This window comes from Lutjanus erythropterus, chromosome 15, assembly GCF_056507025.1.
Source record: "Lutjanus erythropterus isolate fLutEry1 chromosome 15, fLutEry1.hap2, whole genome shotgun sequence".
Classification (NCBI taxonomy): Eukaryota; Metazoa; Chordata; class Actinopteri; order Lutjaniformes; family Lutjanidae; genus Lutjanus; species Lutjanus erythropterus.
This window is the reverse complement of record NC_139331.1, coordinates 20,088,272-20,107,172: the sequence shown is the minus strand read 5'-3', so window position 1 is coordinate 20,107,172 and position 18,901 is coordinate 20,088,272. Positions and strand designations below refer to the sequence as shown.

Here is an 18,901-nt window from a genome sequence, read left to right as displayed (position 1 = left end):
AATTAAGTTGTGAACGTTAGCATATCTGGCTAACTAGCTTGCCACCAGCAGTAACATTACCTCCCTGTGAAGTTGACTTAGATATCGCTGCACTTGCCAAACTCATGGCTTATTCCCAGGGGTTAAATTGGGATTTGTTATGGGGGGTTTGAAAAGGAAGATGTGGACTGGTGCTGAATTAAAATGGGCCGACAATAACGCATCCCTCTCTCAGAATCGCCGTCCGGCTGGTCTGGCTAGGTGACCATCTTACGACCCATTTGCCAAACCCAGCTTGGCACCTCATTCTATGTCATCTGCCAAAGCTGGCTATGAATTTAAGCTATATAATGTGAAAGAAAAAAAATAATAAAATCCTGCGTTTCAGAAGTATGTGTTCATTACTAACTACATTTCTCAGTCTATGCTGATTGTTATCCTCCCACTGAGGGCGTCTAGATGCTAATGTCGGTAGGACTATACTATAAATAGTGCCTAAATATCATTTAAGCATGTCCAGCAGTAGCTGGGGTGAGTGGCTGTAGTCAGTAACATTAATAGCAGCGGCCAAGCAAAATGTCCAAGACAAGAAAAGTCGAAGCAGATGGAAGTTTAATGAGAGATGAGAAAGCAAATACATGTTCCTACTTAATGGAGAAAAGCTGTTCTAAGCTTAAAGCTGCAATTTAAAAGCTGTGAAGCTGTTAAGTTGAGTTTGACAACCCTAATTTGATCCCTGCGCTTCCTCTTTCTGACATTAATGAGTGTATTTCTGTCATCTATTGTTTACATAAATGTTTTGTATAACACCGCAAGACCAAGCTAGCTTTAACCTCCGTCTTTCAGCATTAATGTTATATCATGTACAGAACTATTTAATGACTAAATGGAGTCATTGAAAGCCAGCTGCAGTTGTACCTCTCAGCTGATGTAAGGAGTTCACGCATTAGCCTAAGATTACATAAAATAGCTTAACTTCATTCAATCTGCGAGCAAGAGCTATTATTTTCCCCAACAAAATCCACAGTATTCGATTCTACAGAAAAATACATAAAAGCAGCTTTTCATTTCTAGCTGACCGCTGAGTGTTTCAAAAATTACTGCCAATTTCAATGCAGTGGGAGAATGAAAAACGTGACAGACGTAGCAACAGTAACTAAGGAGTGTGGGACTTAGAGAAGGACCAGTTCACCCTTCCTCTCAGAGAAAATTTAATGTTTTTAACTAACTTTTTCTAACTTTTCTGTTTCTAATAAACAACAAAATAAGTTTTCGTGTTCAGTGTCAGAAAACATATATTAATGATTTGACAGCTATATCATAGCTGCTTTCACTCCAAACACAGAATTTTGCTTCTGTAAAACCTCGGTTGGAGTTTGGAATACTTCGGTCAGCAGTTCTAAACTATGTGCTCAAGCAGTGTTTCTTAAAGTGGGATTCAAATGTTAGATACAAAATCCATGAATTTCCATAAAGCTTGCATGCAAAAAATTATGAAAGTTACTTTTTTGTATCCCAGGCTGTGAAAGTATCACAGCTAACACAGATCTAAAGAATCCCTGCACTCACGAGTGATCTGTCAACCACAAGCACCTGAATATAAATAATTAAGTTATTATTCAGAATGTTCCAACCTTGCTTAAATTTTTAAAACCTTGTAGAGCCGTAGGAAATGGGAGGAACAGTGACAGTGTGGAAAAATGATTAAAGGCAGGAGACAACCTGACAAAGTGCAGTGGCAGTGAAAAATAGAACAAAACAGAAACTGATGAGGATGTAAACATGAAACTGAGAGAAAGACACAGAGAGGAGGACTCAGGAATTAGCTTTTTAGCTCAACAGTCACATTTTCTAAAGCCTCAGTATTTCTTGTTCAAGCTGTAGCAGCTTTGGTCCCTGTCTGTCACTGCTGCGTCTGTAGACCTTTTATACAGCAGCCATTTTGACATGAAATTATAGGGTATATACATGTGTTACCAATTATACTAATTAAGGATCCATTGCATTCCAGGGTGCTCCTACTGTGCATGCTGGCTCACTGTAAAGGCTCTGCTACACTAAATGGAATGGGACCTTAATTGGTATCATTAGTAACACCTGTGTTTGCCCCACTATTTCAGTGCATTTCAATATGGCCACTGTGAAAAAGGCCAGTTAATCCAATCTGATACAAAATCAATACAGTCAGCAACACTGGTTGCACCTGCAGCTACTTCATACAACCCAAACAGAAACAGGGATGAAACTAATTTTTATTTACATGCTCACTGGTCCCATAAACTCTGTAATCTTAGAGGTTAAACAATGGCTCTAGCTAAAAACATTAGATTTCAGCTTATCAGATGGTTATTTTAGCTTTTTTTTTTTTATTACCGAGAGAGGAGAAGAAACTCAATATTGTCCATCTATTAGTGCCCCTTCTCCTAACTGCTTTGATCCCACTGAATGGCCAGGAGTGAAATACGGATATTTTCAACAATTTGATTAAATCAGCAGGTAAGATAATCATTTAACCTGACGAAGATCAGAACCAGTTTTTTTTATAGATTAGATAGCATCAACTTCTACAGTTTGGACAAATTATCTGGCCAAAATAGCAACTGTAACTTGGGCATGTGTCAGGATCCCACAGTTATTCCATTTATCCTGCTGACGCCTCACATCTTACTGTCTGTATCCACTTTTATCTTCTTAAAAGGCTCAGCTTTTGGTTCAGCAGCATTTTCCAAAGAGTGTTTTTCCCCCACACAGCAGCATGTAGACATTGTTGTGTTGGTTGCTAGCAGACGGAAATGACAAAGAGGTACCTTCATGCAACATAAAGTCATTGGAGAGGGATGAATTGTTTTTCTCTCCAGTGTGGGTAGGACTTAATTGTGCTCTGTTCTATATCAGCCTTTATGATGGTGCTCCTCATCTTTGACTGACAGGCAGTGGACATTGAGTCAACATTCCTGTAACTTCCTTGAAAAAAAATTCTTCTCATCCATCTCATAAGCAGTATTTATTCCAGTTGTCTCAGTGACTGTTTAATGTGGTCTTACATAAATCAGTGAAATGACAGGATTCTTTAAATGTGGTAAACGAATAAATGCCACGGACACCTTACAGGTTCAAAAAATTAATTTTTCAAGGCACAAAAAGTAAACAAAAGGAAACTGAAATGTGGAAATCTTCCACTGTTACTGTTTTGTCAGCTGATTAAAAGTAGGAACTTCAATGTCACGCAAAAATTTAGCCCTATTACTACCAGAAGTTGGTCTTCCCAATAAAACTTTGCCAGTTGGCCATTAATTTGTACTCAAATGCGTTTGTCTTTGGAGAAGGGACAGAGATGGGAGGAAAATCAGTGACAGTTCCACTGGGCTGTATTTCCAGCCATTTTCTAGAGAAGCCACACTGCTTTCCTTCATAACTGATTTATGAGATGTTTAAATGAACCACGTCTCTTAACCAAACAGCCATTCAGTTCCTGAGTACAAACAAAATGAAGCTACCATTTTGTGTAAAATATTAATTTCATATTATTTTATATTAACAAACCACTTTACAGAGCACTCATACATTAATGTGTGTTTTTCCTGGATGCAAATGAGACACATTAGTTCACCACTCAGTGAACACAGGACATTATTTCAGAGATGGTAAAGCCACATCAGCAGGATTTTTGCAAGATAGATTTAAAGTTTGTAGACATGTACATGCCCATAAAAGAAAACAAAAATTCTGTGGGATCACTGCATTGCTTTGATAACTTGTTCAAGGACAGACTTACTTGCCAGTCATTAGACTATTGAGTAAACCGGTCAAATGAGGGCAATGGATGCCAGAGCTCAGCGAGCAGGCAACGTAACTAGGCTCAGCAATATCTATGACCGTCATGGCAGAGGTGAAGACAATGAAGGGGACACTGACAGAGGAAGCTAAGAAGAGAAAAAGAGAGTGCGACCAAGCAGTGGACAAAAATTAATCTTGGACTGGTTTTTAGTCATTGTTGAGAGCTTTGCTGAATAAAAGGCTGCTGATGGTGAGCTGGCCTTCTCGTTGTTGACTAGTCAGTAATATTAGATAGCTTGCCGTGTCTTGTGTTGTTGAACTTGCTTCATGTTTGGCTGCTTTAGTAAAGTTGTTAACTCACTTTTTGTGTACTGTCTATATTTACGACAATAGAGTAGAAGTGAATTGAAACTGTGCAAAATCACAAACCATACCAGTTTTTGCATAATGTTGCTTTAACTTTACTTAAAAACAGTATTATTTGCTGCCATTCGTGGAAAACATGCATTCATATCATGTGTATACCAATATTTCCAGTTATTTTGTCATGTTTTCATATCTTGACCTCCAAAAAAGCATCACAATACTGAACTTTCTGCAAGTGATCACAGCCTCAGAGAATCCACAAAGATATTCTGACAAAGATCTACACATAAAAAATATCTGAATATATTCTTCTTTCTGACCTCAGGAGTTAGAGATTTTGATAGAGAGAGAGAGAGGTATTTGTCACCGAAGATGCATTTAAACGTTATACTATCACTGTCACACATCATGTGCAGACATATGAGCATGCTGACTGCGTGTAGGTGTTTATATGCAAGTGTGTGTGTGTGTGTGTGTGTGTGTGTGTGTGCATGTTTTGAGAGGACATCATCGGTCAAAATGAATAATGCGACATACATCTGAGCGCTATATATTTTTAAAAAAAATGAAATAAAATTCTGCAGTCAAGCAAGCTTTGCCTCACAGTACCCTGCCATGGATCACAGACTCCAAGATTTATATGGTGTTCCTATAACAAATTGGATTTTCTTGGCTTAGTTTGTATGCATATTGCTTTAGAGCGGCTTCAAATAATAGAGGCCCCCATGCGTGCAAGGCCAAGGCGTCCACCTCAGCAGAAGCGCTGAGAAATGTTGGGCCTCAGTCAGGGACGAAGCTGGAGCCTCTCTAAAGTCCATCATCCTGTCTGATGAGACAGAGCGGACACAGGCAAAAATGTGTGTCTGTGTGCCTGTGTGTGTGTGTGTGTGTGCCTGTAGCTGTGAAGTGAAAAACAGACTGAGAAAGAAGTGAAGACATCAGGTGAAGTGAGGACAATCTCTTCAAGCCAACTTTTCACCCTCCAGCTCTCAACTACTGACCAACCAAGGCTTGCAGCTGCATCACCCTCCATCCTGTCTGTCAAATCTGATGCAAACTTTCAATGATTTTAGCTCTAATGAAGCTTCAGAAGACTGCAACGTGATACAACAAGCACTTTTTCTTCAGAATAGATTTCACAAAGGTCAGATTTCCATTCCTCAGACAGATTGAATAGCTATGGGTCAATAGAGGAAGTGAGATGACATAAATTCAATGAGCATTAAAGTGTTTTACAATATATCACTACAGTCTGTGACAAAGTAAACCTTCCTCCATACATGGGCTGGAAATGGTTTCCAAATCCATCAAGCAACATGATGTCATTTCTAAACTGCAGCAGCCATGGTTGGATGGACATGGCAAATAGAAAATGGTGTTTTCTTGGATGTTGGTGCACTTACTGAAAAACTAAACATGAGTTAATTATTAACAAAATGACAAATGAGTCATGTTTTCCTCCAGTGGAACACCCTTAAGTCCTATCTTGTCAAGAAAAAAAAGTTAAATGGGATCAGTTATTCAAACTTAGTGGCAGTCATTAAAAAGTGGGTTTGTCATTAAGTTGCCCTTGAGCAAGCTCTGAAAATTCAGAGAATTATCATCCAAATCTGCAGCTACCTTCAGTTTTCAGCTTGCACCTTACATTTTTGGTTCACTTTCACCACTCTCAAAGCATCACTTTCAGCAAAAAAAACTGACTGTACACTACCTGCTTGGCACCAGACAGGAGCCAGACAGAGTAAGCGGCCAGCTGGTGAACACAGTGGAGCATTTAGCAGTTGAAGATATAAAAAGATATAACATGGTTGAGACGAGTTGTTCCTCCCCGCCCCCCTGCAGGCTGCAGAGACACTGAACAAGAGCGCAAGATGAACGTAACGTTATACTTCAACAATGACAAGCGACCACAAGTCCTAGACTGTAAGTTGATCAGCTGTTTATAACAGTCATTCGCCTTTTAATGTTTAAAGTTAAGCCTGTTATCCTGGAAACAAAAGTCCAGTGCTCCAAAACAAACACTCTGGAGTTGGGGCTCAGTGACTGGCTGCCTTAATATCTGCCAGACTCCATTAACATATTGCTCCATTATAAACATCTACTCCTTCTTAAAGATTATTAATGATTTCTTATGATTCATAAACACATACTCATTCAGCAAACATTCTGCATTCATTTCTGCTTCATGTTAAATGAATAAATGTGAAAAGGGCAGAGTGTGGAATCAAAAATGGATATTCTGCACTTAAATGGACATTTCAAAGGAGAACATGCTGACTGTAATGCTGTTGTCAGAGAAGCTGGTATTTTAACTTAGTGTGTTTCTTTAATCTTTGATGGTATATCATGTTCACTTTATGATTTAGTACAGTAAATGCATTACATATTCCTCTTTTAAGTATTTGTGACTAAATAAGCAACTATCTAAGTTTTAAACTCAAAAAGTCAACTTATATGCGTCAGGGCTGTGTGGGTGTGATTTGATTGACAATGACCAAACAACCCACCAACTGTCATCAGATACTAATTTAAATGTTGCTTAATCTCTATAAACACTTATCAATATGTAAATGCAGTATCTGCGGGCAAAAGGACAAGATTTTGGTTGCAGAAGCATTCTGGTTTGTATTTGTGGTCAGTTTATAGTCCAAGCAGTATGATGTATAAGGGGGCTTTGCGTGCATGCTGGTAAACAGTGTGGTGAGAAAAAGAGGGAACCCACTGGCTTAAATGCAGTCTCAGAATCCATCAGCTATCATCTGACAACTTCTTTTAAATGTATCTACATTCATATTTGTGGAACCATCTGGTCATAGACATTGTCTTTCAACTCCACTGTGTGTCTCAAGTTGTTAATTGGCCTATAAAAAATGACCACTGTCTTGGCGTGGGCATCAGTTATGTGCATATCTGCTAGACTGCAGGCCCAGAAACATTGGCCGCTGTCGCCAGAGGGTAAATCGCTGTCATGTGATACTTGATGGGTTGCGAGACTACACTTAAGCCCCGCCCACTTAAAACTGGCAAAGAGACCACCAAGAAAAAAAGAGATACAGACATTTCTCAAAGGAGACAACCAAGATGGCTCTAACTTTGGCAGAAAATAGTGTCCATGTAGGATCCAATTATACTCAGTAAGACGCTGATTAAGAAAAGACATTATCAGGGCCCCAAAGGTGGATTAATAAAGGCTACAAACAATGCTTAAGAAGAAAACCATTATGCCCACAGAGCTGACAACAAACTGAACCATGCTGCCATTAAATGAAAATGAACCAAGTGACCTAAGGGACACTCAAAACGGTAAGAGTCTGCACCTTTTTCAGCCCTCAGTTGATTAATGAAGGTAATTATTTGGGTTGAGAGTCTACTCACGCTGCTCCTGCTGCTCCTACTGGGATTCTACTGTTAACTCTGCTTGGACCAACACAGAAACACACTGCACAATCACTCCTAAAGACACTGAAATATCAATATCAAGTCAAATTTATTTGTATTTTTGTTATGGTATGAAACTTGATGCACACAGTATGAAATGTTATTGTTGAGTAGGTGCATTTAGAGCCAATCATTCAAATCAGGTATTGATTTTGATTGTATAATGTTTGCTAATTACATCAGTTTCATTCTGTCGATGTGTGAGAAAACAGGCCACGTGCAAAGGTAATATAATTCATTGGCCAAATAGAAAAATGTGCAATAGTAGGTCATTTATACACTTAACATTGCAGGCTAATAAATTATTTTGCAGTTAATGAGTTTAAACATATTGATATGGAGTATTTTAGGAACATTTACGTAAGGCCTGCAGGTGAAGACAAACCTGAGGCCACATGCTGGCTGAAATGACAAAGAGCCCTGTCTCACCTCTTTCATAATTTATGGGTGTTTCATAAGCTTCACAACACTAGTTCAAGGTGGAAGTCATAGAATAATGCAAAGATAAGACAGCCTTCTTTCTGGAAAACAAAAGAGCACTGAATGATTTCCACCCTTTACTCCATGCAAGAGCAGCCAGAGATAAAGAAAACTGTGTTAATTCATTCATCATTCAGTTTCTACTTCATGCTGATTTTGGGCAATTATTTAATTGTTCAGCATTTACTCACAAGTTCTTAAAGTAATAGTTTCCATTATTTGAAGTGGGCTTGTTTGAGGTCTTCAGTTTGGAGAAGCAGCATGAATAGATGTAGGAAGCTAAGCAATGTGCTGCTGCGAACAGGGTCAACAGCAAAATATAGTTTAGCCACCCAAAGAAAAAGAAAATTAGTGTAAGTGTACACTACATTTAGAATACTTTTACCTCACATGGTTAGTTTCTTTGAGTTATTGTGCATCTCCGTTGTGTTAAAAGGTTAGTTCCAATTCTGTAAAATGACTGATGTCAGTAATTTCAGTGGTTGAGCAAGAAAGAGCGATATTTGGCTCAGGTAACAAGAGCTTTTTTCCATCGGAAAATAATTATCTGATGACGAGGTAAGGTGGTGAAAATATTCTAAATATAACATGCACTTCAGCTGATACAGATTTTTTTTTTTAGATGGGTCTTTTTTCCATTGGCTAAAACACATTTTTCTGCTGACTCTGTCCACAACGGTACATTGCTTAGCTTCTGTGCTGGTACCCCTGCTGCTTCTGGAAACCGGCGGTGTGTCAACTAGCATCCAGTGTAGGTAATACACTAACTATCCGTACGTTCCTTACACAACCCCACTTTCCCTTCCACTTCACTAACCCATTAATCTTCTGAACTGACATCATAAAGCTAGTTTTCACAAATACTCAATACTCCAAAGGAGCTCATCATGAAAAATTTAAATACATAATGTCAGAAATGTCTGCTTAATGATCAATAAGTGTGTTCTTTAAGTAAACAGGGCCACGCTAGCCAAACTCATCACATCTCATTAACAAATTAAAAGCAAGGAGGGGGAGTTGATGACGTAAGGTCCTGCCACCTTTACATCAAGGTTGTGTAAATGATGGGCATGGCAGCCACAGCAGGCTCGCTGTCCTTCAGTACTGATGACTGGAGAGAGACCGAGCTGCCAAAGAACATATTGTTGCTTTGCCATCGCAGCCTGCTCAATCAATAGAGAGGAAATCCTTCTCATTCAATTTGAATCAAGCTGCAGGAGGTTCACCTGAGGCCGCAGGACAACGCTGCCTCTCTCTGTCTCTTGTTGAAGAGACAAACTTTGCAAGGGCATCAACATAAATGCTGCATTCTGTACTGGAATGATGACTTGATGACTCTGAGATATAGATTTTCTTTTCACAAAGAAATAACAAGTCCATAGTGATTCTCCCTTCCCATTATTTCAGGATGTGTCTGCATAAAGTCAGCACAGTTGAGCTGACAGTCAGAACAAGTCAAGTGATGATATTTATTTAACTTCCACAGGAAATTATTCTCCTCAGATTTGATGTTAGACTATTTTTTGTAGGTTTTGAGAGACTTACGACCAATGTGATTTTTTTTAATCATACTCAACATGATCACCAAAAACTGGTTATTGAATTTCATGTGATATAATCAAAAGCCCCCAGAACAGTTACTAAAAGGACCTTGATGTAAGACATTTTGCCATATGCCCTTTCCAAGGTCAAGAATGAACTTAAAAGAACCAGTGTGCAGGATTTAGTGGACCAAGAAAAGCTACAAAATGGACTTTGAGGTGAGAATGTTTTGGCAATTTTGACAATGTTTTTTTCTTAAATATTATAGTGTAAACTAAACATGACTATGTTTTGCCAAATACACTGTTAACTCATCCCTTAAAGTGGCAGGGAATAGTATTGCCAATTTGTAGCGTAGGCCATTGAAATAATTTGTAGGAGACAGGATTGTCCACAGAGAAAATGATCATTTATTTATTATTTCATTGTCATATTTCATTATACGCTGCATCCAGAACATCACCTAACATTTGCAGAGAGAAAATGAAGACTCCTCAGGAAGATAATTTATATATATATATATATATATATATATATATATATATATATATATATATATATATATATATATATATATATATATATATATATTAAAAAAAATAATACACTGCCACAGAAACTAGCAGCTGTTAGATGTGACAGTTAATATTAAGATAGATCTGACACCCCTCCTCATTTTGGACATTTGACTCCACTCTTGTCATAGCGCAATAACTCTTCAACAAATTGCATCACACATAAACTCTTCATCTTGGCATTGGTTTCCAAAACCTATATGTTCACTTTGAACCATTTGAAAAAAATTCTCAACCATTCAACTACAGATAACTACAATTAAATATCCCTAAAATGCCCTTCTCTGACCATCAACTGTATGTGATCAACAATAATGCCATTTGTTAACCTGAGCAAATGCATTCAACCAGCATAAAAATCTATTCAAAATTTAACTTGAAAAGCAAATTGAATACATCTGTTGTTCACATCTGTCGGTGCAGAGCACACCAGAAATCTTCCAGGTTGTATAACAAGCAACACGCAACAAGCATAGATTTATTGCAACCCCAGTGCACACTATTATGACACCCCCAATGGCACGTTAGTTACTAGTTCTGAAGCATGCACACACTCACATACACCAATTAACATTATTTTAGAGTCAAATTAGTTACTTTGGCTATTGTATTAAGAAAGTAGAGCGGTCAAAGAGAAAGCTCTCAGAACAATTGATAGATGGTCAAAGTAGTCATATGATCAAATAGAGACTTTGGACAACATCAACATGACTTACCCAAAATCATTATTGCATATCTCTATATGGAACACATACCAAAGAAAATAAGAAATTATTGATTTAATTGAATAGTTTATATTTTATGTATAGTTATTATAGTTCGGGTAGAATAATAATTTATAATGTTGTTACAGATTGCTACTGACTATTTTACAAACAATCCCATGAGTGGAATACACTCTGGGAGATGTGTTAGCCTTTTTGAGGCCATATATAGCATCATGGCACCATTTTTAATTTGACACTAGATCTCATTTGAACACAGGTGTATTTCCAAGGTGGTCTGAATCACCCGCAACCATTCTCTATGTATTCCGCACTGCACTGTCTATATTTACACCCTGGGGTGCAACACTTGCTGTGCTCTTCAAAGCTCAGTGACACTGTCCATTACTTTGACATATTAAGCTTTACAAAATGCTGTATATGACTGTGTGGTATCAAGCCTTTCATTTCTAAATGCTACTTTATCCCTATAAAAATGGTGTTAAAGTGTCACTGGTCTAGTGCTGCCCCTGACTCAAGCACTGGCCGTGGTGTGGTTAAGTGCCAGGGCAGCAGAGTGTATGTGCTGTGGAAGCATCATCTTTAAAAAGGCTAAATTTAAACCCCTAGAGTCCTCACCTTGGTATGCAGAGGGCTTCCAGATAAACATAACCTCCAAATAAGCCCAGAGGAGCTTCTCGGTGACTGCAAGCAACGATCACCTGGTTTTAAAGGTATAACAGTAGCTCACCTGGACAACTAAATTTAAATTAGGCTTATACACCTTGCAGGTTAGCTCAGGTAAAAAAGAAAATGAGCCTCGATTGACACCTAGCTAAAAATTTACCATACAGAATTCACACTGATTTTTGAAATAATAAGTCTTTGATTCCAGACCCTGGTAAACAAAAGCAGACTCATTTCTACCTAGCTATGGTCGAGTTTTGTCGACTGAAATGACAGCAGTCTCTGGCAGATTTTATCAGCTGTAGCTAGCTAGTTAATTTAGCGAACATTAGCTTCATTAGTTGTTGGTTTGTTTGTTTTTTTTAATGTTTCCAACTAAGTCTACTCTTGCTACAAGAAAGGGGGAAAATATATAACAGTCTTTAATATGCATTTCATTACCACATACATGATATTATGCTAAAAGACGCACAGAAGCTAAAGCTAACATGTCATGAAAAGTGGCATCTCTGTTTGGGTGTTAAGCAACTTGTTCATGCTTTACAAGTGCATTGTAACTTTAAATGTTACAAAGGGCTTTTGGGATGAGGAGTAATCAGTGTGTTTGACAAGCATAACACAAGAGTAACGGTACAGAAATTGCTGGAATGTACATTTCCTCAAATCTGGTAAAGGGCAGGACAGAGCTGCACCCTAGATTGTGGTAGCATCCAGGACTGTATTTCACCCTGTGGGGAAAAACAACATACACAGCAGACGTCCAAGTCGTAAAACAGGCACTTATTAAATGTAATCCGTTACCCCACAAACTATTTACATATTTGATGATATGCTAAATCTGAGCTTCGAAAGTAAGGCTCTGTTACTACTGGAGGCTAAGTTAGTTAGCAGGACATGCTAATGTTGCATGCTAAAACAACAACAGATATTTTGAGTGGAATACACACTGTGGGAAAACACTGCATCACAGATATGCAAGTCATGAACAGGGACGTTTAAAATTTAATCTGTAACCCTAAAAAATAATGTAGTTGTTGACTTTTGCTTCAGTAAAACTTGCTACTAATGGTAGCAAGTTAGTTAGCTAGACAGGCTAACATTGTGGCTTACATTAAAGCAGATGCACTCCTTATTTGTAGGCTGGAACCTACAAATCAACGTCATTATTATATGGAAATCTTGTCAACAAACTAATTACAAAAAAGCAGATATATATGTGTATTACACATTTTTTTCTTTTTTTCATTCTAAATAAAAACTGTATGATGACAAGGGTGGGGACATCCTTTTTTCACCTTTCTTAGGGACACAGAACCATTAGTGATGATACAGTGTCCCTAACACTTCCTCTGTAATACTCTGAGCCAATTATTCAATATTTAAAAATAAAATTCAAATCCTGACAAACCTAGCATGCCTAGTTATGGTTGCTAAGCTTTAATTGGAGCAGCCATTTTTTGCTACACCCCATATAAATGCTACAGTTTCCTCTGAATCATGCATGACATTCACCTGGTTACAAGATATTCACCTGACACTGTCAATGTACTCTAGTGTCATCTCTGCAAAGTAGCAAGTTGGTACCTCTTCTTTGTTTAATATAATGCCATTGCTTCACACAGCAACACAATCAATGAATAACGATACAACAATAAAATGGGTGACTGAGCTTCATTATCTGATGGCACACTAATTATCACAAAGTGTTCTTATAACACAGCATTTAGCAGACTGAGCAAATGACTTGCAGATTTTCTGATTTGTGCATAAATTAAAGCCAAAACAATGTTGTTTAGATCTCCAGGAGTGCAAGCCAAAGGATCATTTACTGAAGATAAACCCCAAGATAAATCCTGTTTTGTTATCCTTTGCATGCGTGTACTGAAGGATGACAACAAACAACATTTTTATTCAGAATTAAAATTCCTAGTCATTGAGGGGTTTTTTTTGCTGTTAATTTAAATAGTTCTATCTTCAGTGTGGGTCCCTAAAGTTAAAGACAAGACTGTTGTTTTTAATCTTGCAGAAGGAAGTGTAACATTTTGCTTTTCTCAGTTGCTTTTCACAGCTGTTGCCTTTGACAGAGAAACTCTCATGGCTGCCAGCTTTCCCAACATTACACATCAACAGCAAGGTGAGACTGCATCCCAGCTGAAATTAAATCACAATGTCTGGACCTCTGTCACCACCTGATAGTTGTATCCAATGACAGGATACTTTGCACTTTTGACCACTTAAATTCTTAAACAATTTCTTAAATATATCTGATTTCAGAACATAATTATACAACCACAAAGCTGTTAATTCCACATTTTGTCCTGAACTGACACAAAAACAGCGCAACAAATGCAGCTGCCGACTCCCCCCTCCCATCCAGAGAAGATACGGCAGCTGTACACAGGCTTATACCATAATGTTCAACAGATTGTAATGCAGTGTGTTTCAATTAGCACTCTTATTTTAGGGCTTCCAGTGAGCACACGTTTCTCTCACCAGTGAGGTTTGATAACAAGGGTCTGCGGACCCCTGGGAAAGCCCCCCACCCCTCTCAAATCGCTGTTGTCATCAAATAACCAGGATGCCATTGTGACAGTAGAATCTGAGAGGCATGGGTCAGCATATCACTGGCATCACAAATAGTAGGAGCTGTTAAGTGCAGGGTCTCGCCCGCCTGCCACCAACAACAAGCCAAGCCTTCAGGGGATTGCATATAGATGAATAATACTGTGACTACCAACATCCTCAATACGTGACACGTTAGACTTCAGACGAGCCAAATGGACATCAATGTAAAACCAAAACAAATACAATGTCACAGATGAACTGAAATTGCCTTATTAACCCTTTTAGATCATATTCCCAGTCATATTGTGCACTTATTTGACAATATATACAAAAACAGTTTCTTTCTTTGTATAAAAATCTCATTATGTTTTCTATCTGTAAAACAAAATATGAGGTGTCCTTACGTGGTCTCGAACAAACCAGTTTCAACCAATGATATCATGACATCCACCCTCAATAAATCTTCAACGACAAGCTCACTTTTCAACACTCAAGTCAAATTCCTCCCAACATTATGTCCCACCTGCCTATCCTGTCATGACATGGATGCTAGATACTCTCTAAATGTTGTTTTATCTGGACTTCAACTGAATATTGATTTTTAAAAAAGGACCATACCAGCATTATTGCAAGTTTTTGTTCCTTTAATTATCACTTCACCCATTTCATAAATCGGGGTTATGTCAGCTTGGGCTTCAATTTTTTTAACACAAATCTGCATTTTACAAGCTAGCTTTGTGGACTTTCAGGGCAAGAGGTCTAATGACCTTCTGGACCTCAGCCTCTGTAACAAGAGAAAATTTAAGAGACTTCTTCTACTGGAGAGTTCATGAACTTTTGGGAACATTTGTACAAGGTGGAATCTTAGAGGCCAAGTTGCCTCGTAACCTTATGGTCAATTTCTTGAGGCTCACTCATGGGACCATGAACTGTCTTAAATCTGATGGTAGTTTAGTGGATTTTCCATTTGCCTAAGCCATATTGTTTTTATATTTGGTCAATTTGGTATTAATTATTTTTTTGTCAATGGTATGTTTAGTCTACACATAAGTCAATACAGCAGAAGTTATCCAGGAATGAGTTGATATACAGTGAGATTTAGAGGAGACAATGGGAAAAGATTCCTGGAAAAGATCCTTTATAACTTTGTGATATAATATCAGAAAATGGGAGAAGCTATCAAGTTGCATAATGGGAAATTTAGACTCAGGGTTCCGGGCATATGACTCATGCTAGGAGTTTAAAGTTGAGACATTGCTCAAAAGACCCCCAACTTTATGGAAGTGTTACTGACTTCAATTTATAGTAAATTGCTAGAGTACCCCCACAGTATAGTTCTATGCAGCCATTGATTTCCATTTTTTTCTGTGCAGCATAAAAACCTATTAGGTTCTATCACCATGAGTTATCAAATTCACCACAGTTGGAGCAGGTGTTTGTTGACATTTTTGGTCAGTGTTATCATAGGTTTATCGTAGTTTATCGTGGTAATGTGGCTACAGTATAGAACAAGTCTGCAGTGCATGACCTCACTGCAACAAAGCATGTTAACTGTGACAGATTATAGCTGTACTTGAGTTGTGTAACTATTAGTCATTAAGGACATCACAGTGGGCTTTGGGAAAAACTGATGAACATTTTCAGATTTTTTGCAACTGTACGGACCAAACAACTAAAGACTTAATTGAGAAAGTAACTGACAAATTAATCGACAATGAACATAATCGTTGCCTTAACTCAAGCCAGTTCCAAGTGTGAACTTGTAGATTTCTTTTATTGTACAGAAATGAACAGAAGCCAATGGTTGGTTACATACTGTAAATCCACATTTTAAATGGTTGCAACATTGTTTGCAAAATTGCTTTTTGTGCTGTAAAGAATGTGTGATTTGTAGAAAAGGCTAAAATATACATAACCATTAGTACAATCCCTGTAAGACTCAATGTCACCACTAGTGCTGCAATAATTAGTCAATTAATCACTTAGATAATTGAAAGAAAATTTGTTTTTTATAATTCGTAAATCATTTCAGTCATTTTTCAGGCAAAAATGTCAAACATTAGCAGGTTCCAGCTTCTTAAATGTAGGGATTTGCTGCTTTTCTTTGTCATATCTGACAATAAATGAAGAGTCTTTGGTTTTTGGACAGCTGGTTGGACAAAAATGCAATTTGAAGACTTTACTTTGGACTTTAAGAAATAATGATGAGCATTTTTCACAATTTTTTGACATTAAATAGACTAAATGATTAATCATGAAAATTACCGATAGATTAATCGGTGATGAAAATAATCATTGCAGTACTAAACTCAAGCATGTTCTGAATGTGGACAAGTGCATTTCTCTGATTGTACAAAAATGAATGGAAACCAATGGTTGTCTGAGTAAAATACTTTAAATCACAGCAGCATTGTGTGCAAAATAGTTATCTGGGATGTAAAGGATGAGTGATTTTTTTAGACACCTACACAGATTTCAATTGACAATTAGGCTATAATCAAAACAAACAGCTATGACATGAAAAAGTGGTGTTTTATACATTAATGGTGGCTGAAAGTGAGGGTCCAGACAACTCCAGCAGCCTTGGACAAGGTTCAGTGTTTTCAATAATGCCAGAAATTATATCAATTACAGCATATTTGGATTCAAACCAAAGGGGTACACATCTGCACAGTTAAAACCGTCAAGAATATACCAGACTAACGACTCTCAGGATAAAAATAAAAGTCTTAAGGCATGAAACCAGGTAGACATCCCCACTGAGCATGTTGCCTGAGTCATAACTGAATCTTTACTGCTCTTCATGCAACACCTGGGTCACAAAGCTTCATGAGGCAAGAGAAGAGAAGCCACCGCCATAGATATTCCCACCACACCAACATACAAGCTGTCATATCGTTTACAAGGATAAGTGCTGTGCATAACCACACAGAGAGAGCAGGGACACCGTAAGCAATCTGCGTCAAACAACTAAAATAGTCATCGCAGAGGCTGGCTGGCTGGCTGGTTTGCATGTGTGAGCAACTTACTGAAACTCTTCTTCTCCCCAAGGAGGAGAATAATACACCCATAAAAAGTAAAAAAAAAAAAAAAAAAAAAAAAAATCAGTGATTGACCGTTTAATGATGATGCTTTTGCACACAAGGCGTTGTCGTGAAAACAGTCTGATCAAAAAGCGATGAAGGGTGGAAAATGAGAGACAAGTCATTTTTGCCCTTGCACCAGCAGACGGGAGTCTCATTGAGATTCCCCACATCAAGAGTCCTGTCGACAGGTGCGTGCAACCTGCGGCAACTTCCGAAAAAAAAAACACCATTCATGCACGAGCAAAGCCGAAATCAACCAGTTTTCCCCTCCAAACTTGCACAATAATCCAACTTGGCTCGGCGACTGAGTTAATTGACCGCCTGCTGCTGCCTCTGAAAGCGTTAATTGGCGACAGAAGTGCTCGCTATGAAGAGGCTCGGCTCGCTAAGAAATTTTCTTTACTTACAGTTCTCAAGAACTGGATCTCATCTTCCCCTTCTCCGCCCTCAGCCATGGCTGTGAAGGAGCCTGCTCAGACTCTGGAAGCCACTGACTGCCGCCGGCAGAAACGCGATGCTGTGCCTCTCAAGCCGATATTAGCATAGAGCTCATCCACAGCCATATAGGGCAGCCCGGCCGAGCCCCCCTCCTCCTCCTCTCCTCTCTCTGCTCCTCTCTTCTCCCACCTACCTACCCCCTCATCCACCCTTCCTCCTCACTCCTCCCCCTCCTCCCCAGCAGCAGCAGTGCGGAGCGGAGCGGAGCTGCAGACGGATGGACGGAGCCGGGGCATCAGAGGGCGAGCTGAGCTGCCCGACGGTGTACCGCTGACGATGATGATGATGATGATGATGATCAAGAAGATAAAATACTTTTAAAAATGCATTTTGCCAGTGGAGTTAATTCTAAAGGCTTCCTGTCTGACAATGACGCATAGTGGTCAGAAGGTAGACCTGAATGGCAGCAAGTGAGGCTGAATGTAAAGTTATGAATGGCTCTGTCTCTCTGTTTGCACACACACCTCACCCTCCCTCACCGATGCACACATATAGACCTGTGCCCTGCTGCGTAAACCACCTCGAGTCTCAGACTTAAGTTTGTCCCTTAAGCAAAATATTATGTTAGTATGTGATAAATTGCAAGTGTCGCTTGCATGCGAATTATCACATGCCTACCATGAAATTTGTGGGCTATTTTTTAAAGAAATTTCAATTATATTGTTCGGTAACTACCACCTATTTACCATTAAATTATTGGAACTGGAAATCGAAGCATTGACAATATTTCCCTAAACTGAGGGGCTCATTTCGTTGCATAAAGCCTCGTAAGTTTTCTCCTGGCCTAAGTGCTTAGACTAGCTTTCATGGCAGTTGTCATAACCATGGTTTGGTTACCATGGTTACGCTTAGCTCACATCATCTCATCAGTCCTTAGCTATCTTAGATAACGCACTTAAGTTAGCCTGCGTTAGCTAACTTCTCCAAAATGGACAACAAAAAGAAATCAACTAGATAAACAAGATGAGAATCCCCTTTTCATCGAAGATTATGGAAAGCACAAGCATAATCCAAAGTAAATGTATCCCAGCAGCCATGACGTATACGCACAGATGTGGAAAGAAGTAAGCTAGCCTTAACTGACAAAATAAAAGTTGAGAACTTTTACAGTGAAACGAACTGCAGATGAAGTCATTAAGAAATATAAAATATTACTGTGACAGCAAGAAAGGAGACAAATGTCGACATAAGTAGACAAAAAACA

General features: G+C 38.5%; 1 protein-coding gene across 2 annotated transcripts in view; it reads right to left on the bottom strand.

Moving 5' to 3' along the window:
• The window catches only part of ryr3 (ryanodine receptor 3), a 151,673-nt gene extending 134,049 nt beyond the window's left edge, over positions 1–17,624 (bottom strand). For both annotated transcript variants that reach the window (XM_084738176.1, XM_084738177.1), the window contains exon 1: positions 17,607–17,624. The gene's annotated coding sequence lies outside the window, so the exon portion shown is untranslated. The remainder of the gene's footprint in view (positions 1–17,606) is intronic.
• Positions 17,625–18,901: the final 1,277 nt, after the last annotated feature.